Source organism: Triturus cristatus, chromosome 8 (genome assembly GCF_964204655.1).
Source record: "Triturus cristatus chromosome 8, aTriCri1.1, whole genome shotgun sequence".
NCBI classification, from domain to species: Eukaryota; Metazoa; Chordata; class Amphibia; order Caudata; family Salamandridae; genus Triturus; species Triturus cristatus.
Window position 1 is genome coordinate 78,766,645 of NC_140591.1, and position 26,265 is coordinate 78,792,909.

The 26,265-nt window shown below is 48.8% G+C and overlaps 1 protein-coding gene across 1 annotated transcript in view; it reads left to right on the forward strand.

Moving 5' to 3' along the window:
- The first annotated feature begins 2,540 nt into the window (after nt 1-2,540).
- GPR156 (G protein-coupled receptor 156) overlaps nt 2,541-26,265 on the forward strand; it is a 202,652-nt gene continuing 178,927 nt past the window's right edge. Inside the window, exon 1 of the mRNA XM_085621048.1 lies at nt 2,541-2,670. The gene's annotated coding sequence lies outside the window, so the exon portion shown is untranslated. The remainder of the gene's footprint in view (nt 2,671-26,265) is intronic.

Below are 26,265 nucleotides of genomic sequence, written 5' to 3' on the forward strand. Positions count from 1 at the left end.
ATCTTGGTAGAGCCCTCAGCAGACTCTCGCATGTCCCCCGACAGATCCTGGTAGAGCCCTGAACAGACTCTTGCATGTCCCTTGACAGATCCTGGTAGAGCCCTCAACAGACTCTTGCATGTCCTCCAGACAGATCCTGGTAGAGCCCTCAACAGACTCTTGCATGTCCCCCAGACAGATCCTGGTAGAGCCCTCAACAGACTCTTGCATGTCCCCAAGACAGACTTATCCTGGTAAAGCCCTCAACAGACTCTCGCATGTCCCCCGACAGATCCTGGTAGAGCCCTCAGCTAACTCTTGCATGTCCCCCAACAGATCTTTGTAGAGCCCTCAGCAGACTCTCGCATGTCCCTTGACAGATCCTGGTAGAGCCCTCAACAGACTCTTGCATGCCCCCAACAGATCTTGGTAGAGCCCTCAACAGACTCTCGCATGTCCCCCAGACTTATCCTGGTAGAGCCCTGAACAGACTCTTGCATATCCCCCAGACAGATCTTGGTAGAGCCCTGAACAGACTCTCGCATGTCCCCCATACTTATCCTGGTAAAGCCCTCAACAGACTCTTGCATGTCCCCCAACAGATCTTGGTAGAGCCCTGAACAGACTCTTGCATATCCCCCAGACAGATCTTGGTAGAGCCCTCAACAAACTCTCGCATGTCCCCCAAAAGATCCTGGTAAAGCCCTGAACAGACTCTCGCATGTCCCCCAAACAGATCCTGGTAGAGCCCTGAACAGACTCTTGCATATCCCCCAGACAGATCTTGGTAGAGCCCTCAACAGACTCTTGCATGTCCCCCGACAGACTCTGGTCCAGACAGGGGTGGCGTGGTGAGTAAAAGAACATGGATTAAACCCAGATATCTTGACTGGGGGTAAGTGTTTGAAATGTTTCAGCTCTCCGTCATTCATCTTGTTGTGTTCGCTATCCCTCCCTCTAGTGACATTCATTCCCGCCTTGAGTGACAGCCATCTCTCTAGTGGCATTCCTTCCCTCCTCGGGTGACAGACGTCCCTCTCTCTAGTGACATTCCTTCCCTCCTCGTGAAACATCTCTCTCTCTAGTGATAATCCCTCCCTCCCTCCATCCTTTGTGACACAATCTCTTCTAGTAACATTCCTCCACTCCTTGAGTGACATCCCTCCCTCTAGTGACATTCATTCCCGCCTTGAGTGACAGCCATTTCTCTAGTGGCATTCCTTCCCTCCTCGGGTGACAGACGTCCCTCTCTCTAGTGGCATTCCTTCCCTCCTCGGGTGACAGACGTCCCTCTCTCTAGTGACATTCCTTCCCTCCTCGGGAAACATCTCTCTCTCTAGTGATAATCCCTCCCTCCCTCCATCCTTTGTGACACAATCTCTTCTAGTAACATTCCTTCACTCCTTGAGTGACATCCCTCTCTCTATTGACATTCCTCCACTCCTTGAGTGACATCCCTCTCTCTAGTGACATTCATTTCCTTCTTGAGTGGCATCCCTCTGTCTAGTGACATTCCTTCACTCCTTGAGTGACATCCCTCTCTTAAGTGACATTCGAGTGACATCCCTCTCTCTAGTGACATTCCTTCACTCCTTGAGTGACATCTCTCTCTCTAGTAACATTTCCTCCATCCCTTTCTCCATCCTTGTGACACAATCTCTTCTAGTGATATTCCTTCTCTCCTTGAGTGGCATCCCTCTCTCGAGTGACATTCCTTCACTCCTTGAGTGACATTCCTCTCTCTAGTGACATTCGAGTGACATCCCTCTCTCTAGTGACATTCCTTTCCTCCTCGGGTGGCATCCCTCTCTCTAGTGACATTCCCTCCCTCCCTCCATCGTTGTAACACAATCTCTTCTAGTGACATTCCTTCGTTCGTTGAGTGATATCAGTCTCTCCCTAATAACGCCCCCTTGTGTCACAAACTCCCCTGGTAACGTGTCACTCGCTCCCCCTGGTGATACCCCCTCCCCCCGCTTTAAGTGACACTCCTCCCTCTCGTGGCATCCTCTGTTCCCACCACAGCTCTCTCATCCAACCGTGCACTCTCTTTCTTCCTCTAGTAAAACTCCCTCCCTACTGGTGTCTCGTCCCTCCGTCTCCCAGACGCCCCCCCCCCTCACACATTTGTCACATTCTCTTCCCCTCTCTGAAACTGCCCCTCATTCCTCCTTGTAGCGCACAGAAGACAATGTTTGAAAGCGTTGGTCTGCCATGTTCTTATGTTCTTCATTCATTCACTTACTCATAGCCACGTGCTTGTGCTTGGTCCCGGTGATCGAGGGGCGGGGAGAGTACATTACTGCACTTTCCACAATTACACTGGGGGTGATGAATGAATCTTTGACTCCCAGACTCGGCCTCTGTGCACTCGCTGACATCTCCTGGCCGCGCGCACTCCTGGGGTGACTTTCTTCGACATTGGGACACCCCTAGACAGAGCAGCTGCTCGCAGTGTTTTGGGGGCGGTCCCTGGTGGGAGGGGGAGGAGCAGAGATGCGCGCAGAGAGGGCAGCGCTAGGAGCAGCGAGAGATGCCCAGAGCTGCCAATGTGCACTGAGGGATCAAAGCTCCCCGAAGCCGCCCCTCACTGACGATTGTACTGATGGGCAGGACCATGGCGGACGGTATGGGGCAGGAGGAGGCCTCTCTGCTGGGACAGCAAGAAGAGCCCGCATCTCCCGCTGACAGGTATGCCCTATAATTAATAACTTTTTTACATCCCTTGTACAGCGCGTCTCTGCCGCATGATGCCGAGTGCACCCGACTATTGTTTCAGTGCAAGAGGGACGAGGAAAAGGCCAGGATCACACGTTGTCCAGGAGCCAGGATTAGAATTCAGCTGCCCCCAAACTTATGACTGGCCAACTAGCCACTACGCAGCGCCTACAACAATTAGCATGTGCTCCCAGGCGCTTTCGAAGGTACAGATATCAATATATCAGCGGATGGACCCTTCAACCAATTCATATTTTCAAGTCAACACTACTTTGCACGCTAGGGGTTTTCCAGTACCGATTTGCGAAACTACAAGTTCCGAAATGCAAAGCGTTATTAGCTAAGCTAAGCAGCCAGTACTGGCTCAATGCGTCGTGTGTGGCATGGAGGCAGCGGCTATGTTTGTCGCAGATGTTATAGCGATTTGCTCAAAATCACACGGTGGGTCGAGATAGAAGCAAGTGGGCAACGTTCTTATAGTCTCAAAGTCCGCTCTGTGATGCCACAAAAGTGATGCATCTGGGCCAGCTGAACCCGAAGAGGTCAAGCACCCGAGGGGTTATGCCCCAATTGAGAGAATTATAGTACTAGAAAGGTAGCTCCGTGGGCTAGTGCACGGCCATCCGAGGTATGTGCGCAACTGAATCCCAGAAACCGACGCTGGTTTTAACTTTTATTGACTTGGAAATAGACACTAGAAGCTGAGTTCGATAACACACATTTGTTGATAGCGCCAAGAAGTTGCTCGATGGTGACAGCAAGCGCTATGCACACAGCACGTTTATATGACTAGAAAGTCAGGGTCCGGAAAGAGTGAAGGCAGGTCACAGGGCAAGAAGGGCACAGGAGGGTCAGGGGTCAAGCAGTCAGTCTGTCAGCGCACGTCTGCAAAAACCTTACTCAAACTTTACAATTTGTCTGGCACCGCAGCTGTGTACTGGTGTCTAAATAACTGCGCCTCGGTACCTAAAACTAGTGACCCAAAGATAAACACAGATCCGTACAACCAGTGCATTAACCTACCGAGCTACCAAACCTGTGGATGTGTAGCTCTATATAACCCACTGAGCTACCCAAAGCTCCTGAACTTACCATAGAACAATATGTTGCAGAAAACTACCTGCCAGCCACATCTTATGTTATGCTGGGTTGTGTTGCGTTGTGTTGCGTTGAGCTTCTGGAGTGGTTTTAACGCAGACAGACACACGCCTATTCAAAAACCAAAGAAGTACGTGAAGTTTGACTGAAGGCGCACCTGCCCTTGAGGTGTGTGTGGCACACTTAAACCCATTGACTGAGGCGTCGGCAGCTGCGGCACTGGGTGCCATCTTGAGTTGTCATTGTGCTTGCTTCGGCAGTGACCCCTCGCCCTGCTCTTTTCTACTTAAATTGAGACTGGTCATTGACTTTTCCAGGGATTTTATGCACTTTGATGTAAATTGCCATGTGGTGGTCCTGCCAAGCGTCCTACTGACTCTTGTCCTGATGAAGAACCTGTGTACATTGCCCCATGGGGTCGAAACGTCAATTTAATCTTTGTTTTGGGCTGATTTTCCCTAATTTGATTTTTCCAGAGAGTAGTCAATGCAATTTGTTATGCTGTCTCGGGTATTTGATGTCTGAACAGCCAGACCCCAGTGTTGTTTTTGTTCATTTGTTTTTCACTCATCATTCGTTCACAACAAGTTGTGCATCGCTTCGCACTATTTATGTAGCACCTTGAAAGTATATATTTATTTGTCTCTGTTCTAAAGTCATTTAGACTAAAAGTTCCCTTTGGGCTTCATAATGTTTCTCCCCAGACTTGTATCATGTCTTCAAATAATGCACTGTTTATATGACGGTTATGATCGTGGCTGATTCAAACATTGGTGCCCCCACTCAGTGCAGTGAACCCCCACTTCAGCAGTGCCAGTGGGCCCGAAGATCTGGAGCAGTGACCTCCCGCTAAACCATGGATTAGGTGTTGCTGCTGGGCCTCTTCTGGCTGTAGACGCAATGTTCACAAATAGCAGCAATGTGAGGGAAGCCCCCGAGAGAGGAGTGGGGGGCGGGGCCGACAAGCGCAGCAAAGGAAACAGAGAATGAGAGAGGATGACGTGTGGAACAGAGAGTAACACAAAGGGGGGGGGGGCGTAAAAAGTGAGCATGAGAGAGAAAGGTTAAAACGAAAAAGTATGGATGAGACAAATGATGAGCAGATAGAAAGAGGAAACATAGAGTGGGGTGAAAAGAAGGAGGGAAGAGAAGGCGAAAGGCCGAGTGAAAGAATACATGCCTGGAAGGGTGAATGGATGGACAGGTGAGTGATGGACAGGCTCGGGAGAGTGAAAGGATGAATGGATGGATACATGGTTGTATTAATGCATAGATGGATGGGCGACGGGATGGACAGGTGAATGGACAGAAAGAGAAAGTTGATGGGATGGCTGAGCGGGTGAAGGGTCACCTCCTGAGGAGGGCCAGGCTTGCCTGCGTCACATGCTCACTGTGACCGGAGGGATGGTTCATGGGGTATAATTCATTTTCTGGGCACTCCCTTCCTTCAACTGATGAATGTGTGTAAATGGCTCAGAAGGATCATAGTTTCTATAGCGCCTAGAGGTGTGCTGTTAACTAATGCTGCCTAGAAGTGAAGTGTCACTGCCTACAGCAGCACGTGACTCCTTGCTCCTTGCAGTGTGACTTCACTGCAGGCCACCTCACGTGCCCCTGGTGGTGACATCTGACGGTAGGCGGACGATGCCCGTGGTGATGTGGCACAACACGGGCCCCTGATAGCCCAGCATGATTCTAGAGAAGGCCACGGGCCCCTGAAGGTGACATCTGACGGTAGCTGGACCATACCCGTGGTGCTGTTGCACAATACGGGCCCCTGATAGCGGGGCACGCATAACACTAGGGAGGAACACGTGCCCTTGGAGGTGGTGTGTGACTGCAGGCGGATCATGCCCGCGGTGCTGTGGCACAACAAGGGCCCGCGATAGCCGGGCAGCCTCTAGGGAGGGACATGTGCCCCTGGAGGTGTGGTAAGGCTGTTCGTGTGAGCATGTGTGTCCTGTTTGTATGTCGGTATGGACATATGCCCATTGCAGGGGGGAGAGGGGTATCCCGTAGCTGTGAGCATGCACATATCCACCCTCAAAGGGGCGCCTTGACTGTGGGCACGAATGTGCTCCCCTGGAGGGTGGCAGGGGATGGTAGAGTATGAATTATTTACAATATTTGTGAAATGAATATACTAGTGAAAGCCAAGGTTCCACGTGGAAGAACTGTGGGGCATATTTACAAGGAAGTGGCAAAGTGCGGCGTTGGGCACCTTGGCTTAACGCCGCCCTCCGCAACTTCTGAAATGCTGGGTTTCACTATATTTACAAGAATACGGTGCAGCCCGGCGTTTCCCCCCTGTGCTGGCACTTATTACAGCTGCCAAGCGCCAACGCAGTCACCCTTGCACCATAGTGCAAGGGTGCCAGCGTTTGGGGGAATGATTGTGTATGTACAGGATGGCGTCCCTTTCTGCTCATAAACAATCTGAAATGGCCTTTTGAAAGTTCTATGCGTGCTGCTTAATGCAGCGCACATACAAGTTGCAAAACGTCATTTCATTTTTTTTAAATTTGTAGTGCAGGAAGGTGCACACACCTACACATAAACAATTGTTGGCGTTTTGCTGTTTCTATGTGTGCTGCACAACGCAGCACACATGGAAAGAACAAAAACGAGGAGAAATTAAACATTTCTCCTCGTTGCGCCAGGTTAAGAACAGGTTTTCCCTGGTCTTAATTTTGGTGCTGCCCCATATTTACGCTGCCCTTGTAAATATGGGGCAGCGTCAAAATCAGTGGGTGTTGCAGTGGAAGGCCACCACAACACCCATTGCCCACCCCATTCACGCTAAGTATAGCGTAAAAGTCGGCCTTATTCACAAGGCGGCGTTACGCCAGCTGCTTCATGCCGCCTTGTGAATAAGTCGAAGCCCTTATCCCTACCACAACTTCGAGGAAAACGACGTTGTGGAGGTGACAGGGGCTTGTAAATATGCCCCGGTGTGTCCAGCTCTAACCAAGATGAGCGAGAACCAGTGCGATGGGGCGCCTTGAACCCAGAGTGTGTGGGGAGTCCGTGTCCACCGTAGGAGCTGTTGGGTAAAGACCAAGATTTAACAACTACCTTCACCTGTGGTGCCAAGCTGGCACCCGGGAAGACTTTGAGTCACTATACAGATTCTCACGGTAGAGAGGGGCTCAGTTTTCTGTTGACCTGATCACCAAAGGTCCAACACCACAGGTCAGGATTCCTGCCTGTCTGGAGTGTAGTTTTATGTGGTTTCTGGTCCAGCCACTGACTGTGGGTAGACATGGCATTAGGGGCCATGCGTTGTGAGTGGCAGCGGGGCAGGAATGTCACTAGAGAGGGGTAGGCAAAGGAAAGGGGGTGGAGTCATGAGGGGCGGAGTCATGAAAAGAAGTCTGACAGCCAACTTATACATTGTGGGCCCTATTTATGAGGCACATGCGCCGCCGGCGTGTCACTTTTTTGACGCTGCGGCAGCGTAATAAATGCGCCACACTGTGCCATATTCATAAAGTGATCTAGGCAGGTGCGTCACTTTTTAAACCCCTGCACTACATTATACCTGCTATAGGTATAATGTATGCTGGGCGGGTGTTCCGGCGCAGAAACGGCTTGTAGAAGTGTTGCAGTGAAATCTATGAGATTCCTGCTATGGCGTCACTGCGTCCAATCCTTATGCCTACTTCGTAAGGGGTGATGCATGCCTTTTCGCATGGGACTTGCCCTATTTGAAATGGCACATTGCTGGAGTTGCGTCTCAGGGAGGACCTGACTTGGCAATTTGGGCTGGACTATTCTCATTTGAGGAGGGTCAAGACTGATTTGCATGTAGTCGGTCCAATCTGAGGTGGCATGGTGTCCAAAATAATGATGGCGTGCAGCACCAGCGACATTCCCAGACGCGGGTCCGGCTGGTTCAGGGAGAACCTGGCTCAGGGAGGACCTGGCTTGGCAGTTCGGTCTGGACTGATTCTATTGGAGCAGGGACAGGACTGATTTGCATTTGGCTGTGTCCACACTGAGGTGGCAAGGTGTGCAAAATAATTCAACAATGTTTTGTGTACTTACTGTGCTGCAGCACCCCTACTTCCAGCGTCTATGATTAAAAGCATTGGCGCAGTGCTGAGAAGTGCCAGTACTATCCCTACCAAATTAAAGTGCACGTACTGAGTACCTGCCCATTTAAAACACGTATGCTGCAGAGATCTTTGTGTACACAGCAATTTTCAGAGCATTATAATAACAGTTAGATAACTCTGGTGTTTAATGCAGCTATCCAGACACCCTCATTACTCATAAAGTGGCATAAAGGGTTAATGTGCCTGCTGCAAAGCACATCGTGTACAGGCAAACTTCAGATTTGTATTTTATGTAGCTAGGTAAGGAGGCTACTTCTCTTGACACAAATATCGTTATGTTAATTTCAGTTCATAAGTTGCAGTCCAAATATAGCGCAGTGAACTATGAATTGGCATCAAGGCGCTGCACGAAAATTGCAAGTCATGGATTTAGACCTGTATTGTTCTTTCTCATTCTGTTGTCGTCGAGTAGTCATAAAGTCTTGTTAGTACTAACAAACCCAATCACTCTATTAGGTACAAAATCCTGACTTTGTTTCTCCCGGCAATTCCCTCTTATATAATGTCTACAAGCATGGATGACATGTATCTCTTACATCTTGTAACCCCCATTGTTTTATGTAACCTTTCCTGTACATTGATTTACACACATATGATTTATTGTCTCTTTGTGTGTGATGTAAAGCACTCTGACACACCAGACTGGAATGCATAGCACTATAAAAGAATTAAATACAAATACATTAGTATGTGCCATTTAAATAATGACATTTAAATAATTATTTTTGTCATTGCTCATACAACACAAATACAACTGGCGTTCTTACAGTGCATGCACAACTCTTACATGGGAGGGTTCAACAAAGTCAAAAGCCTGCCTCCAAATCATAGCTTCTCTGAAGTACTTGTGAAGTGATAGGCTGTCTGCCTTCGTTTCCTTCCATTGCGGTGGTGCCCAGTTGTTGGGCTCCAGAGGGCACCCAGCCAGGCTGTTACTTGAAAGAAAAGAAGGGTTGATGGCCCTTTAAATTAGCCCTTTGTTTTAGACCCCACTGGAAGTGCAAACAAGATAGCCCCCTCACCGCCTGCACGCTGCTGCTCCAAACAGAAAGCAAGTAATCAAGGCACAAGTGGTCCCTATGGGGGAAGTGTGGCCCTTGACGTCCACATCAATAGTTACACACAGCCCCCACCAGAAAGATTATGTTGCAATTAGGAAATGTATTTGGTAATTCACAATAGAAACGGCTTGTATCAAAACAAGACCTCAATGTCTTCATTTCAGAGAAAGAGTCTTAGAAGAAGGAGCTCCTATTGGTGGAGAGGCGCAGTGAAAGTGACAAAGTCAACAAGCAGTGTGCAGGTGCTATACACAATGCAAGTGTATACATGTGACTGACAAGGACATATGGATGCTAGACCAACATTCCCATCGGGAGTATTGAACTCCTACATCAGTGTAAAAACAGTCCACTGTAGCGGTTGTCGATGTTGCGACCCAAATACACAATTATCCAGTTCTTGTTCTTATACAACACTTTTACTTTTACAAGTACTTGCTCTACCCAGGTCCCAGCGTTGCTGGGCTGCGCCTTATTGCCAAGCAGAGAGCAGGCAATGTGCGGGCGCTGCGGAACTGTGTCCTGGTGTCAGAAAATGAAACCAGGACAATATCAGCGTATGTCACAGGGTCGGCCTGATCCCAGATGTGGCTCAGAAACAGCTGCCGAGCCAGAACCCCCCTCATGTCCCGCGGTGGCTGGTAGATTCGAGTCTGAGTACACGCTAGGTGTCGGCTGTCTGGCTGTGGCAGGTGAGGTCACAGGACTGCATCGAGAAAGAGGCTCAGATAAAAACTGCAAGCGCTGGCAAATGCAGTGTCCCTCATTTCAAGCGGCCTCTTAAACTGCAATCTATTCACAAACACGTGTTTGAGCATCGCTGGCAAATGCAGTGTCCCTCATTTCAAGCGGCCTCTTAAAATACGATCTATTCACAAACACGTGTTTGAGCATCGCTGGCAAATGCAGTGTCCCTCATTTCAAGCGGCCTCTTAAAATACGATCTATTCACAAACACGTGTTTGAGCATCGCTGGCAAATGCAGTGTCCCTCATTTCAAGCGGCCTCTTAAAATACGATCTATTCACAAACACGTGTTTGAGCATCGCTGGCAAATGCAGTGCCCCTCATTTCAAGCGGCCTCTTAAACTGCAATCTATTCACAAACACGTGTTTGAGCATCGCTGGCAAATGCAGTGTCCCTCATTTCAAGCGACCTGTTAAAATGCGATCTATTCACAAACACGTGTTTGAGCATCGCTGGCAAATGCAGTGCCCCTCATTTCAAGCGGCCTCTTAAACTGCAATCTATTCACAAACACGTGTTTGAGCATCGCTGGCAAATGCAGTGTCCCTCATTTCAAGCGGCCTCTTAAAATACGATCTATTCACAAACACGTGTTTGAGCATCGCTGGCAAATGCAGTGTCCCTCATTTCAAGCGGCCTCTTAAAATACGATCTATTCACAAACACGTGTTTGCGCATGGCTCGCAAATGCAAGCGGCGCAATGTTTCCTTCACTCAGTTGATAACAGGTGCATTGAAGATTGTGCCATTTGTTAAGTTTCGGCAGCACAAACGTGCCAACATTTAACATGGGTAAGAAACACGGGTTTCACCAGAAAATGCAGGTTTTGACATTGTAAGAACCAAAATCCCACGTTATTTCCCAAAAACTCAGAATATGCGATAATTATCTCATCTGATAAAATTTAACACATCAGTGTCAGATTTTTATCCATGCGTTAATTATCACATCAATATACCCGCCCACTTGTAATGAGGTCAGGTAAGTCAGGCTTTAATGTGCCAATGGATATAAACACAGGTATTCACAAACGGTGTTTATATGGGTTGCGTGCACAAAAGCTGTTTTTTATATCAAAGTATACAAAAAAGTGATGGATGGAATGCTTGAATTAATCTCTGCCACCGATAATTACTCAGGCCACGTCCCAATCCGTCGTTATTTTGAACTCCATGCCACCTCAGTTTGGACCCGGCCATATGCAAATCAGTCTCGATCCTGCTCCAATGGGAAGAGTCTATTTATAGGGGATTCGGGAAAACAGAGCACAAGAAAGGGCTGTAAAGCAACTTATCCCTTTCACTGTCTAAACAGCAACTGAAGGTCTGTGCACCAAACTGCCTTTCACACTGTTTGCTGGCAGCAGGCATTGTGACATCACAACTCAACTGTAATATGTTATTAAAGTAGAGTAGCAATGTCATTCTATTATCATAGATGAATAATTATGTAATTTTGTTCTTACAGAGTGAAATACGAATTTTAAAGGAAAGTTTTTAAGTACTGGATCAAGTACCCGCTTGATCTACATCATAAGAATACTCCAGGTCACTGAGGACTTTCATGACCACGTGGAGGAACAAGGCCGAAGACCAAGTTCCTTCAATCAGTTCATGGAACTCCAAGGTGACTTCCACCCTCCTTTTAATTATGGCAGAGGGTATTTTATTCAGTATAATACATTGACACACCTTCGCCCTTCCCACAAACCTCTTCAATCCTTAGTGGGTTGCTGTTTCATGTTTATTGCAAGTATGGAGAATAAAAGCAGAATCTGTACTGCAATTTACTAAAAGAAGTTAGTAATTCCTGCCAAAATATATTGGGATTAGTTTCATGTAAGACAGATTTAAAAATGCTGTGTTGAAACATGCAGAGTTTCTATCCTTCTTGTAATGACATATAGATTGGAAGAACAATTAACATGTTGCCACAGCTTAAAGCTTTGCATTTTAGAAAAACATATCCAAAAAAGGAGAATACAGTTCATGTTTTCAGTGTTGTAATTGTGGCCGTCATTATGCTCCATGACCGGCCTCTACCCTTGGCTGCTGGCGCTGGCACCAGGCATTATGACGTCAGAACTCAGCTGCAGTATCTTATTACAGTTGTGCAGCTTCTCATTTCTTCATTACACAACACACCTGTAATAAGGAAATAAATACATTAGAGATTGGGATTTTCATACAGAGATTGCAGGCTTCCATGCATTATATAGTTATTACAGCCCTTCATTATCTATTTGTAATAAAGTGTGATTACAGGAACACGCCATACATTATGAAATCCAGACTGTCCTTTGCCTGGGGCATTCCCAAGGGCACTGACTTTTATCTTTGGAGCCACTTATGAGTCGGTGTGCATCTCAACAATGCTGCAGCTATTTCCTTGCGCCCCCTGGAGGGGTTTAAGGGTATGACGTTATGTGTCCTCTGGAGAGAAGGTTGTCTGCTGCTGTACTCAGGTGCACCCTGTAGGGGCAGAGTTATGACTTTAATTATAATCGGGTGCCACCTCAAAGGGGAGGTGGCAACAATTTATAGAAATGATGTGCGCTGTAGGTGAGAAATGACTCAAACTGTAGTCCTGTAGTAGGGGACTGCTGCAGTGGTTGTAATCAAGTGACCGAAGATATTATACGTCAACATCCGCGCCTAAGCATACCAGCAATTCAAGAGGAGGATGCAAAACATTGATATACTTTTATAATATAACAAACTAACAAAACCCTTGTCTACTTGTCTCTCCTGGATCGGTGTGTGTATAGAGCACACTTTTCAAGCACAGTGTATCCATCTTAGTTCGGTCACACGGATCTGTCCGGGTGTAGGAGAGTAGGGTCTGCTATCCTATGGTCACCCCAAATTTTTGCTTTTTGCTTCACTGGTTTTTGACATATTGAGGCTGTGGGCCTGCCAATCAGACCCCCAGCCTGCTGTTCTCTCTACTAAATTAAAACTATGCACCCTAGGTGCATAACCAATTGGAAGTGGATCACCCTGTCAGCCCCTGTACCAGTGTACACTAGGTACCCAGGGCATTGGTGTACCCAAGGCCTGCCAAGGGCTGAAGCATGTATTATGCCACCCCAGGCTTGGCCTAACAATTTGACACAACTGGCTGATCACTCAGCTGGGGTAAGTTGGTGTAATCACCTCTTACTTAGGTGTAGTATACCTATACCTAACCTTAAATGGGACACCTGGTAACCTATAAGTCACTCCTATGGCAGGCCTTAACAATCCTGAAGGCAGAGTGCTTGGTTCCATGTGAGATGGTGCTCTGGCATGAGCTGAGCCTGTCTGCAGTGGTCGGAACAACTTCCTTCTACTGTTTCCAGGTATCGTCATACCATATACTCTTAAGTGCATTATGAACCTCGCGGTTAAATGCTATCTTTGGTTTGGCTTTATCAAAACATGTCGAGTAAGGTGTCATACGAATTGGAATACTAACCCCTCGCCAATTCTGGCGACGGGGTTAGCATTCCACCCTTCTAGAGGGACATGACATGTACAGTACCTGAAACCCGGGTAAAATAAGACATAGCCTCAGCTCCACAAAATGGATGCTGCCACCACAGACACAAGTCTGCCCTCCTGCTGCTGGGAGTCCTTCCAGCTTGGGAGGTGTGGACAAAGGGTTTCCTGCCAGGGGAGGTGCGTGCACCACCCCAGACAGGATTTTGTGTATTGGTCAGGTAGGGCTTGAAAGAAACCAGACATGCCTGTGGCTCACAAGGAGCCTCGGTGCATATGCCAGTTCAAACCGGTCCTGGGGCACACCAGTCCCGGGCCTGGGGCGAGCTGGACAAAGGATTGGGGGTTTAACCACCCCCCTTCCTAGTCCCACTCATAGGGAGGGACCTAGCAGGTAGTCCGGCCCCTAGAATCCGCTTAAAGGTAGGAGCTGTGTCCTAAGACTTCAGACATCCTGGAATCAACTTAACACTAAGAAGAAGACGGGAACTTCAACGCTCTGCTGCACAGAGGACTGAAGCCAATCTCCCCTGTGGTCAGGGAGTGACCACCTTGCTAACGCAAGCACCATCCAGCGAATCAACGTCTGCTTTGCCGCCGCCTCCCGCCGGAGCCCGAGCCCAGAGACTGACAAGACCTGGACCTCCAGACCTCTCACCGCCCGATCCACAGTCCCTGAAAAGAGGAGACCCGTGGAGGCACCGAGACACGTGGAGCCAGCCATCTTGGAACGACTACGACAAGCTGACAAGCGCAACAACCGAGGCTCCCTCCAAGTTGTGCTTTGGGATCTGAGAAGCCCAACACCCGAGCAGCATCTGCACCAAAGGTGAGCCCTCCAGCATCTCCACGATCTGCGTGGGGCCCTTCTGCATTTTGCCACTCGACGCGCCTAACCGGTTGCTGGCCCGTTGGCTAGTAGCCATCTTGGCGACGAACTTCAAGAAATACACCGCTGGTCTGGTTGCTCCAGACTGGCCCTTGCTCCCCTCCAAAGGAGCAGTCCTTCTGACCTTGCTGGTCAGAACCATCAGCTTATTTCATTTCCTACAACAATTGCTTTTGCCGAGGCTTGTTTGCTTCGATCAAGTCGCCGACACCGCCGACAGCGAGAGCCTGCGTGGGACAGCTCGTGAACCGACTCCTGGACGTCGTCGACCTCCAGGGACCACGTGGCTGCAGAGACAAGCTACATCTTTCTTCCTGTTTGCACCCGACATTGCCTGGTACCCACCTGGTGCCACGCTGGTCACTGGCTAGTGACTGTGAACACTGTCCCCTCTGCTTACAGGTCTTCAACATCTCCAATCCACTCTTGGATCCACTGCATCTCTCCCGGACCGACCGCCTGCAGCATCTTTGTCTTCAGGCTCCACGGAACAGATAGAAGAAACCCGACGCACTTCGAGGCCTATGCACCCGCTTCCTGTGGGTGAGGTAAAGCTGGCACACCTGTGCCCAAGTGTAGTATTACATCTCTAGTGCCTGTGTTCCAAGTCTTGAGTTCCTAGTCCATCCGGAAGATCCTCTTTGCAGTAACTTTGTACTTTTTACGCACCCATTGAAACCTATGGGAGCACGCGTGTGACTATTTGCTCTGCACACGCCACCCGTGGACCTCCTGGTCACTAACTGACGTTAGCTCCTTGTAGGCCCAGCGATTCTAGAGGCCCTAGGCCTTTTCCCTTTTCTGTTCGTGGTACTTATACCACTATTTTAGTATATGGGCCTATCCATATAAAGTGCAACTTCTGTGTATTCTGTGATAATCTTGTTTGACGATTTGTGCTCCTGTGCTCATAAAGAGACTAGGGGTTACTTTGAGAAATAAATACATATATATTTTGAATATATATCTGTGTGGTGTCCTTTCATTGGTATAAAAGGGGGTTACATTTGGTAAAACAGCTGGCTTAACACGCATCACGAGTTTAGCCTCAAAGACTGCTTAGCCTACGCTACCACTAGGGCAGCTAGTCCGAAAAGGTTGACTTACAACCACACCATAAGGGTTGCTTGGCATGGTACAAGGTGATCACTTTAACTAGTGAGCATCATATACCAGGCCAACTTCTCACATTGGTGAGCAGCGGTTGGATTTGAGCTTGCTGTGTTTTACCATTGTAATCTCTTGGTTACCAATTGAAAGATCACATAGGTACCTGTAGGTACATATAAAACAAGATTAGATATACTTAAGTTCTACTGAACTTAGTTGTTGTAGAGCAAAGGGAGTAGCACACCCTGACTACAACTACTAGATAGGTTTAGTAGGTAAACCCAAGTGTAGGTAGATTGCAACACATCCACCCACACTTAAGAGCAATGGCTGGGGCAGAGGGGTCCACTGTACCCATCTCTGTTGAGAGTGACCCCCAGAGGGCACCATCCAGCTTTGCTACCCTTAACCAGAATGAGCTCAGGCATTTGGCAACTCTTAGGGGCCTTAAACAGCCCAAGAACCCTACCTCTGCTGAGCTCAGAGAACTCTTACAAAATGATGAGAATCAGAGAGAACTCAGGAAAGCTTCCCAGTTAGCCCCCTTAGGGTCAGGAACAGGAGGCCCCCCTTCTGAAGATGCCACAGAGGTACCCCCTTCCAATAGCCATCCCTTAGATGAGCACCATACTACAGAGGAGGAAAGTGATGGGGATACAGAAAGTGGTGAGGATGAAGGGAGAACTAGCCCAGTGCCAAGTGTTATACTTGGCCCAGCTAAACTAAGGCTATTGGGGACTGACAATGGGTTTACCCCATTGGATCTCCCCAGTGGACTTAACACAGGGCTTGGGAGGCAAAGGAATCGCTCAGGTGACTCCAATGCTTCTCATGGCTCTAGAGGCTCTCAAGGTCACTCCAGGAAAAGGATGACCACCCCTCAGAGGAGGGAACATGAGGCCAGAATGCAGGAAGCCCAGCTGAGGATCAGGAAGCAGGAGCTAGAAGTAGCCCTGATGGAAGAAAAACTGAACAAGGCTAGGCAACCTAGAGAGAGTGGGTCTATACCCACTGGTGGCAGCATTGTCCCTAAGGACAAAGATAGGGTCTTTGACAATAGGAACCTGTCTAAGGTTGTGCCCCCCTACAAAAGTGGGGATGACATCCACAAATGGATAACTGCTCTTGAGAGAGCCTGCAAAGTACAGCAGGTTCCTGAAGACCAGTGGGCAGCAATCCTCTGGCTCTCCTTTGAGGGAAGAGGCAGGGACAGACTCCTCACTGTTAGAGAAGAGGATGTCAGAAACTACAGAGTCCTGAAGAGTGTTCTGGTAGATGGGTTAGGCTTAACCACTGAACAGTACAGGTTAATGTTCAGAGACACCCAAAAGACACAGACTCAGGACTGGTCTGAATATGTTGAATGTGCCACTAAGGCTTTGGAGGGTTGGTTGCTGGGAAGTAAGGTATCTGATTTTACAGGATTGATATATAATTTGATGATGAGAGAACAGATTTTAAATAACTGTCAAAACCAGCAACTGCATCAACACTTGGTTGACTCTGATCTGACCTCTCCCCAAGAATTGGGAAAGAAGGCAGACAAATGGGTCAGAACCAGGGTTAAGCAAAAGAACCAGAACCAGGGCCAAGGGGGTGATCAGAAGAAAACATACCAAAAGGGTGGAGATCAGAAATCTAAAGACCAGAAGTCTTCAACAGGGCCCCAAACTACTGCTAAGGAGGGTGGGTCCCAACAACAGTCCAAAAAGAAGAAAGAAGGTCAAAAGAAACCCTGGTGCAATCATTGCAAGAATACAACTCACTGGACTAGTGATTGCAAAAAGGGTGGAGCCCCCAACACTGTTGCCCCTAAGGCACCTGCTCCCAGTACTACTGTTAGCAGTGTTGGTCCCCAGACAAAGGGTGTAGTGGGAATCACTATGGGAACTGAAGGAGATTCTGACTTAGACAGAACCCTGACACAGGCAGTCTTGATCTGTGATGGGGACATTGATTTGTCCCTGACTGTGAGCCCCAGTAACCTGGGCAAGTACAGACAGACTCCTTTAATTAATGACAAAGTGGCTCAAGCCTACAGGGACACATGTGCCAGTGTCACTATGGTGACACCAGGCTTTGTGGACCCTGGACAGTACATACCAGGTGAGAACTACCTGGTGACCAATGCCAGCAATGCCACTACTTCACATAGTGTGGCAGTTGTTAACTTCTCATGGGGAGGGGTAACTGGCCTCAAAAGGGTTGTGGTTAGTGCAGCCCTCCCAGTAGAATGTTTGTTGGGCAATGACCTAGAGAGTTCTCTATGGTCAGAAGTGGAGTACAGGACTCATGCAGAGATGTTAGGTATATCATCACATGTCCTTGCTGTGACCAGGTCACAGGCCAAAAAGTGCCTCACTGAACCTCAGGTCTTGGATCCTGGAACAATGGACCAAGCACCTACCAAGAAGAAGAACAGGAGGGTCAAGGCTGTGCCTTCCCCCCTGCCTCAGAGTGATGATCAGCCTTCCCAGGAAGCTGATCTAGAGGACCCTGAAGGAACTGTCCCTGAAGAGCTTGAACCTGATCAGGTTGAGTTTCTGGGGACAGGGGGACCTTCAAGGGCTGACTTGAGGCAGGCTCAGTTATCCTGTCCCTCTCTTGAACCCCTCAGACAGCTGGCTGCTGCTGAGGCTGCTGGGAATGCTCAAGGTACCCATAAAGTGTATTGGGATGAAGGGCTCCTTTATTCAGAGGCTAGAGACCCCAAGCCTGGTGCTACCAGGAGGTTGGTTATACCTCTGCAATTTAGGGGCTTCCTTCTTACCTTGGCCCATGACATTCCTTTAGCAGGACACTTAGGCCAGAACAAGACTTGGGACAGACTTGTCCCTCACTTTCACTGGTCTCACATGAATGAAGACACAAAGGAGTTTTGTCGCTCCTGTGTTACCTGCCAAGCCAGTGGCAAATCAGGTGGCACATCAAAGGCCCCCCTAATACCACTACCTGTGGTGGGGGTCCCCTTTGAAAGAGTGGGAATAGACATAGTGGGTCCCATGGATCCTCCCACTGCATCTGGGCACAGATTTATACTGGTGGTAGTGGATCATGCCACCAGGTATCCAGAGGCAATTCCCCTTAGGACCACTACAGCACCTGTTGTGGCCAGGGCCCTGCTGGGAGTATTCTCCAGAGTGGGGTTTCCTAAGGAGGTAGTATCTGACAGAGGTACCAACTTTATGTCAGGATACTTGACAGCTATGTGGAAGGAATGTGGTGTCAACTACAAGTTCACCACCCCTTATCACCCACAATGTAATGGGCTTGTTGAGAGATTCAACAAGACCCTAAAGGGTATGATCAAAGGATTACCTGAAAAGCTCAGGCGAAGATGGGACATCCTTCTACCCTGCCTTCTGTTTGCTTACAGAGAGGTCCCACAAAAAGGAGTTGGCTACAGCCCCTTTGAATTGTTGTTTGGGCACCCTGTGAGAGGCCCACTGTGTTTGGTGAAGGAAGGATGGGAGTTACCTCTCAAAAAGCCTAAGCTAGACATAGTGGACTATGTACTTGGTCTCCGCTCCAGGATGGCTGAGTATATGGAGAAGGCATCCAAAAACCTTGAGGCAAGCCAGGCCTTACAGAAAGCTTGGCATGACCAAAAGGCTGTCTTGGTTGAGTTTCAGCCAGGACAGAAGGTATGGGTGTTGGAGCCAGTGGCCCCAGCAGCACTCCAAGACAAATGGTCTGGACCCCATACAATCCTGGAAAAGAAGGGAGAGGTCACCTACCTGGTCGACCTAGGAACTCCCAGGAGTCCCCACAGGGTACTCCATGTTAACAGGCTTAAGGCATATGTTGACAGGGCAGACATGGGCTTGCTCATGGCTACAGATGAGGGACAGGAGGAAGAGAGTGACCCTCTCCCAGACCTGTTGTCTCAGAACCCTGAAGATGGCTCAGTTGAAGGAGTGACCCTTGGAGGCAACCTCACTGCCCATCAGCAGACTGAATGTAGACAGGTTCTACAATCATTTTCACATATGTTTTCCTTGATACCTAGTCAAACTGACTGGTGTACCCATGTGGTGGACACTGGTGACAGTCTGCCTGTAAAGAACAAGCTTTACAGACAACCTGACCACGTCAGGGACTGTATAAAGGCTGAGGTACATAAAATGCTGGAATTAGGTGTCATTGAACCCTCAGAGAGCCCCTGGGCTAGCCCAGTGGTTCTGGTCCCCAAACCTCACACCAAAGATGGCAAGAGAGAGATGAGGTTCTGTGTGGATTACAGAGGACTCAATGCTGTCACCAGGACAGATGCACACCCTATTCCAAGGGCAGATGAGCTCATAGACAAACTAGCTTCTGCAAAGTTTTTGAGCACATTTGACTGAACAGCTGGCTATTGGCAAATCAGATTAGCTGAGGAGTCTAAGGCCAAAACAGCATTCTCAACCCCAGGTGGGCACTACCAGTTTGTGGTGATGCCCTTTGGTCTGAAGAATGCACCTGCCACCTTCCAAAGGCTGGTGAACCAAGTCCTTACTGGGTTGGATGACTTTTGCGCAGCATATCTTGATGACATTGCTGTCTTTAGCTCCACCTGGGAGGATCACCTGATCCACCTGAAGAAGGCTCTTGAGGCTCTGCAAAGGGCAGGCCTCACTATCAAGGCTACAAAGTGCCAGATAGGGCAGAGTAAGGTTGTATATTTGGGCCACCTTGTTGGTGGAGGCCAAGTTCAACCACTGGAGAGTAAGATACAATCCATCAAGGACTGGTCCCCTCCAACCACCCAGACTCAAGTTCGAGCTTTCTTGGGCTTGACTGGGTACTACAGGAAGTTTGTTAAGAACTATGGGTCCATTGTGACTCCTCTTAATGATCTGACATCCAAGAAGATGCCCAAAAAGGTTCAGTGGACAGTAAGCTGTCAAAAGGCATTTGATGACCTGAAGGAGGCCATGTGCTCTGCACCTATCCTGAAAAGTCCTGACTACTCCAAAGAGTTTATTGTCCAAACAGATGCTTCTGAGTTGGGTGTGGGAGCTGTGCTGTCACAACTTAATGTAGATGGTCAAGACCAACCCATTGCTTTTATTAGCAGAAGGTTGACCCCCAGAGAGAAGAATTGGTCAGCTATTGAGAGGGAGGCCTTTGCTGTGGTGTGGGCCCTGAAGAAGCTGAGGCCATACTTGTTTGGCACTCACTTCAAGATTCAGACCGACCATAAGCCCCTCTTGTGGCTAAATCAGATGAAGGGTGAAAACCCCAAACTGCTTAGGTGGTCCATTTCCCTACAGGGGATGGACTTTACAGTGGAGCACCGGCCAGGTACTGACCATGGGAATGCAGATGGTCTCTCCAGGTACTTCCACTTAGGACATGAAGACGAGACTGGTCAAGGCTAGTTTAATGTCCCAGCGTTTGGGGGGGGGGTTGTGTAGGAGAGTAGGGTCTGCTATCCTATGGTCACCCCAAATTTTTGCTTTTTGCTTCACTGGTTTTTGACATATTGAGGCTGTGGGCCTGCCAATCAGACCCCCAGCCTGCTGTTCTCTCTACTAAATTAAAACTATGCACCCTAGGTGCATAACCAATTGGAAGTGGATCACCCTGTCAGCCCCTGTACCAGTGTACACTAGGTACCCAGGGCATTGGTGTACCCAAGGCCTGCCAAGGGCTGAAGCATGTATTATGCCACCCCAGGCTTGGCCTAACAATTTGACACAACTGGCTGATCACTCAGCTGGGGTAAGTTGGTGTAATCACCTCTTACTTAGGTGTAGTATACCTATACCTAACCTTAAATGGGACACCTGGTAACCTATAAGTCACTCCTATGGCAGGCCTTAACAATCCTGAAGGCAGAGTGCTTGGTTCCATGTGAGATGGTGCTCTGGCATGAGCTGAGCCTGTCTGCAGTGGTCGGAACAACTTCCTTCTACTGTTTCCAGGTATCGTCATACCATATACTCTTAAGTGCATTATGAACCTCGCGGTTAAATGCTATCTTTGGTTTGGCTTTATCAAAACATGTCGAGTAAGGTGTCATACGAATTGGAATCCTAACCCCTCGCCAATTCTGGCGACGGGGTTAGCATTCCACCCTTCTAGAGGGACACGACATGTACAGTACCTGAAACCCGGGTAAAATCAGACATAGCCTCAGCTCCACAAAATGGATGCTGCCACCACAGACACAAGTCTGCCCTCCTGCTGCTGGGAGTCCTTCCAGCTTGGGAGGTGTGGACAAAGGGTTTCCTGCCAGGGGAGGTGCGTGCACCACCCCAGACAGGATTTTGTGTATTGGTCAGGTAGGGCTTGAAAGAAACCAGACATGCCTGTGGCTCACAAGGAGCCTCGGTGCATATGCCAGTTCAAACCGGTCCTGGGGCACACCAGTCCCGGGCCTGGGGCGAGCTGGACAAAGGATTGGGGGTGTAACCACCCCCCTTCCTAGTCCCACCCATAGGGAGGGACCTAGCAGGTAGTCCGGCCCCTAGAATCCGCTTAAAGGTAGGAGCTGTGTCCTAAGACTTCAGACATCCTGGAATCAACTTAACACTAAGAAGAAGACGGGAACTTCGACGCTCTGCTGCACAGAGGACTGAAGCCAATCTCCCCTGTGGTCAGGGAGTGACCACCTTGCTAACGCAAGCACCATCCAGCGAATCAACGTCTGCTTTGCCGCCGCCTCCCGCCGGAGCCCGAGCCCAGAGACTGACAAGACCTGGACCTCCAGACCTCTCACCGCCCGATCCACAGTCCCTGAAAAGAGGAGACCCGTGGAGGCACCGAGACACGTGGAGCCAGCCATCTTGGAACGACTACGACAAGCTGACAAGCGCAACAACCGAGGCTCCCTCCAAGTTGTGCTTTGGGATCTGAGAAGCCCAACACCCGAGCAGCATCTGCACCAAAGGTGAGCCCTCCAGCATCTCCACGATCTGCGTGGGGCCCTTCTGCATTTTGCCACTCGACGCGCCTAACCGGTTGCTGGCCCGTTGGCTAGTAGCCATCTTGGCGACGAACTTCAAGAAATACACCGCTGGTCTGGTAGCTCCAGACTGGCCCTTGCTCCCCTCCAAAGGAGCAGTCCTTCTGACCTTGCTGGTCAGAACCATCAGCATATTTCATTTCCTACAACAATTGCTTTTGCCAAGGCTTGTTTCCTTCGATCAAGTCGCCGACACCGCCGACAGCGAGAGCCTGCGTGGGACAGCTCGTGAACCGACTCCTGGACGTCGTCGACCTCCAGGGACCACGTGGCTGCAGAGACAAGCTACACCTTTCTTCCTGTTTGCACCCGACATTGCCTGGTACCCACCTGGTGCCACGCTGGTCACTGGCTAGTGACTGTGAACACTGTCCCCTCTGCTTACAGGTCTTCAACATCTCCGATCCACTCTTGGATCCACTGCATCTCTCCCGGACCGACCGCCTGCAGCATCTTTGTCTTCAGGCTCCACGGAACAGATAGAAGAAACCCGACGCACTTCGAGGCTTATGCACCCGCTTCCTGTGGGTGAGGTAAAGCTGGCACACCTGTGCCCAAGTGTAGTATTACATCTCTAGTGCCTGTGTTCCAAGTCTTGAGTTCCTAGTCCATCCGGAAGATCCTCTTTGCAGTAACTTTGTACTTTTTACGCACCCATTGAAACCTATGGGAGCACGCGTGTGACTATTTGCTCTGCACACGCCACCCGTGGACCTCCTGGTCACTAACTGACGTTAGCTCCTTGTAGGCCCAGCGATTCTAGAGGCCCTAGGCCTTTTCCCTTTTCTGTTCGTGGTACTTATACCACTATTTTAGTATATGGTTCGAGTGGCCACCAGGGCCTATCCATATAAAGTGCAACTTCTGTGTATTCTGTGATAATCTTGTTTGACGATTTGTGCTCCTGTGCTCATAAAGAGACTAGGGGTTACTTTGAGAAATAAATACATATATATTTTGAATATATATCTGTGTGGTGTCCTTTCATTGGTATAAAAGGGGGTTACATTTGGTAAAACAGCTGGCTTAACACGCATCACGAGTTTAGCCTCAAAGACTGCTTAGCCTACGCTACCACTAGGGCAGCTAGTCCGAAAAGGTTGACTTACAACCACACCATAAGGGTTGCTTGGCATGGTACAAGGTGATCACTTTAACTAGTGAGCATCATATACCAGGCCAACTTCTCACACCGGGGCTATGTCTGTGCCCTCCCACTAGTACCAATGATGTGTTATGTCTATGGCCCTTTTCCCCTAGGTCGTCTAGGGCCTCATCCTGAGCTCATCTCAGTGTGGGCCTGTGGGTCTGCAGCCTCGCCTCGCACATCTGCTACCGGCGAAGAGCCTCCCCCTGTCTCCCTATGCATTCGTGTTAAATCTAACAGTATAGTGTCCCAATAGGGTACTTGCGTAGCCCAGCTATTTCCTCCCTGTGTAGTGATGTGCTTTCAGCTTGCGCTCACGCTAGGAGTGGTTTTCTCCAACTATTAACAGCTGGAGGGTCAGTGCGCCTCCATCTCTTGGTTATTAACCTCTTTGCGACTACCAATCCTAGGTCAGTAAATCTCGAAGTAACCCCATTTGCCTTTGATCTAGGAGAAAGGCCTAATATGCAGACCTCCCATGTACGCGTGATTGTCTTGTCGACGCATATTTCAAGTGCTGCGATGACTTCCTGCCAGTAAGTAGATATAGAGGCACAAAACCGAAGCATGTGCAGGAGGTCCGCATCTATCTGCAGACAGCGTGGGCATGCCGCAGTGTTGGTATGAAAGTATTTGTTTAGTTTGTCCAGGGAAAGGTATGCCCTTTGAGTTATATATGTCTTAATTAGTTTAAACTTGGCGTTTCTTGGAACAGTAGTGGGGTTTGCTAGCGGTGTGTCCCATTCGCGGTCTGTCCATTGTTTTCCCCTCTCCACTTCCCATCGTCATCGGAGGGCTGTCAAGGGTCTCATTACGTGGGCGAGTAACGCTTCAACCAGCCAGTGCACTATATGTGTTCCATTGCCCATAACATGCAAATATTGCACTAGGAGATGTGTCTCCAATTCAGTAGTGATATCGCCCCGTGCCGCGGAGAGCAATCTCGTAAATTGAATTATGTAATAGACATTGACCGGTGGGAGTGGGTAAGTCACAATCATTCACTAAATTCTCAAATGGCATCCGGGCGCCTTCTGCATAAAGATCACCCAAGGAACTTAATCCTGCTTGGTGCCAATGTACAAGTGTTCTGTTAGAGGTGCTCAGTCCACCCCTAGGTGTTCCTAAAAGTGGTATTGACGGGGCGTAGGGGGTTATATCCTTTGCGAGATACAGGCTCCTCTTTTAGCACCAATGTGCCAAGGCCACATATATCTGTAAAGGGCGCTTTGATCGAGTAATGGGATGGAATACGTGGTATCTTTGGGATTGAGACCATTGCGGTTGTTCAGTGGCTGTGTCTTCCCTGCAAACCATCTCCTAACCCATTGTAATTGCGCTGCAAAATAATACAATTCCATGTGAGGAACTGCCAATTCTCCTCTACTTTTGGGGGGGTGTATAATTTCCACAGTGCAATGAGGGGCCGGCCCTTGTTCCAAATAAGATCTCTGGTTAGTTGCTCAAGTTGCCGAAAGATTTTGGTCGGGACATAGACTGGGAAGTTCGAAAAATAGTACAATAATTTCTGTCCGTAGCTATGATCATGGGCCCCCTGACAGTGGGTGATGACTGTAGCTACAATCATGAGCCCATACAGAAGAGTGAAGACTGTAGCTACAATCATGGGCTCACAGAGCTGGGTGATGACTGTAGCTACAATCATGAGCCCATACAGAAGAGTGAAGACTGTAGCTACAATCATGGGCCCGTAGAGATGAGTGATGACTGTAGCTACAATCATGAGCCCATACAGAAGAGTGAAGACTGTAGCTACAATCATGGGCCCGTAGAGATGAGTGATGACTGTAGCTACAATCATGAGCCCATATAGAAGAGTGAAGACTGTAGCTCCAATCATGAGCCCATACAGAAGAGTGAAGACTGTAGCTACAGTCATGAGCCCATACAGAAGAGTGAAGACTGTAGCTACAATCATGGGCTCACAGAGCTGGGTGATGACTGTAGCTACAATCATGAGCCCATACAGAAGAGTGAAGACTGTAGCTACAATCATGGGCCCGTAGAGATGAGTGATGACTGTAGCTACAATCATGAGCCCATACAGAAGAGTGAAGACTGTAGCTACAATCATGGGCCCGTAGAGATGAGTGATGACTGTAGCTACAATCATGAGCCCATATAGAAGAGTGAAGACTGTAGCTCCAATCATGAGCCCATACAGAAGAGTGAAGACTGTAGCTACAATCATGAGCCCATACAGAAGAGTGAAGACTGTAGCTACAATCATGGGCTCACAGAGCTGGGTGATGACTGTAGCTATAATCATGGGCCCGTAGAGATGAGTGATGACTGTAGCTACAATCATGGGCCCGTAGAGATGAGTGATGACTGTAGCTACAATCATGAGCCCATACAGAAGAGTGAAGACTGTAGCTACAATCATGGGCTCACAGAGCTGGGTGATGACTGTAGCTATAATCATGTGCCCATTGAGGTGGGTGATGACTGCCCCTATAGTCATGTGCCCCTAGAGGTGGGTGATGACTGCCCCTATAGTCATGTGCCCCTAGAGGTGGGTGATGACTGCCCCTATAGTCATGTGCCAGTAGAGATTGATGATGTACAGCACCTATAATCATGTGCTCCTTGGGGTGGGTGATGACTGTTCCTATAGTCATGTGCCCCTAGAAATGGGAGATGACTGTACATATAGGTATGTAATTACCTATACTGATGGGCCCACTGGTGAGGTGGTATGACATGTTGACTCTAGACGAGGGGAGTGACTGTTGGTGCATGAAGGTGGGCTATAGAGGTCGGGAGGAACCTATGGGGTTTCTTCCAAGGGTCACTAGTGTTAATAACTCTTTGGTATTTCAACATCACTTCATCCTGTGTTGTGCAATCCAGGGGTGGATCACAGTTCAATCACATTTACACCCATAATCAATGTCTTATCGAATTCCCGAATCATTCAAAACAGATAAACCTACCTTTATGG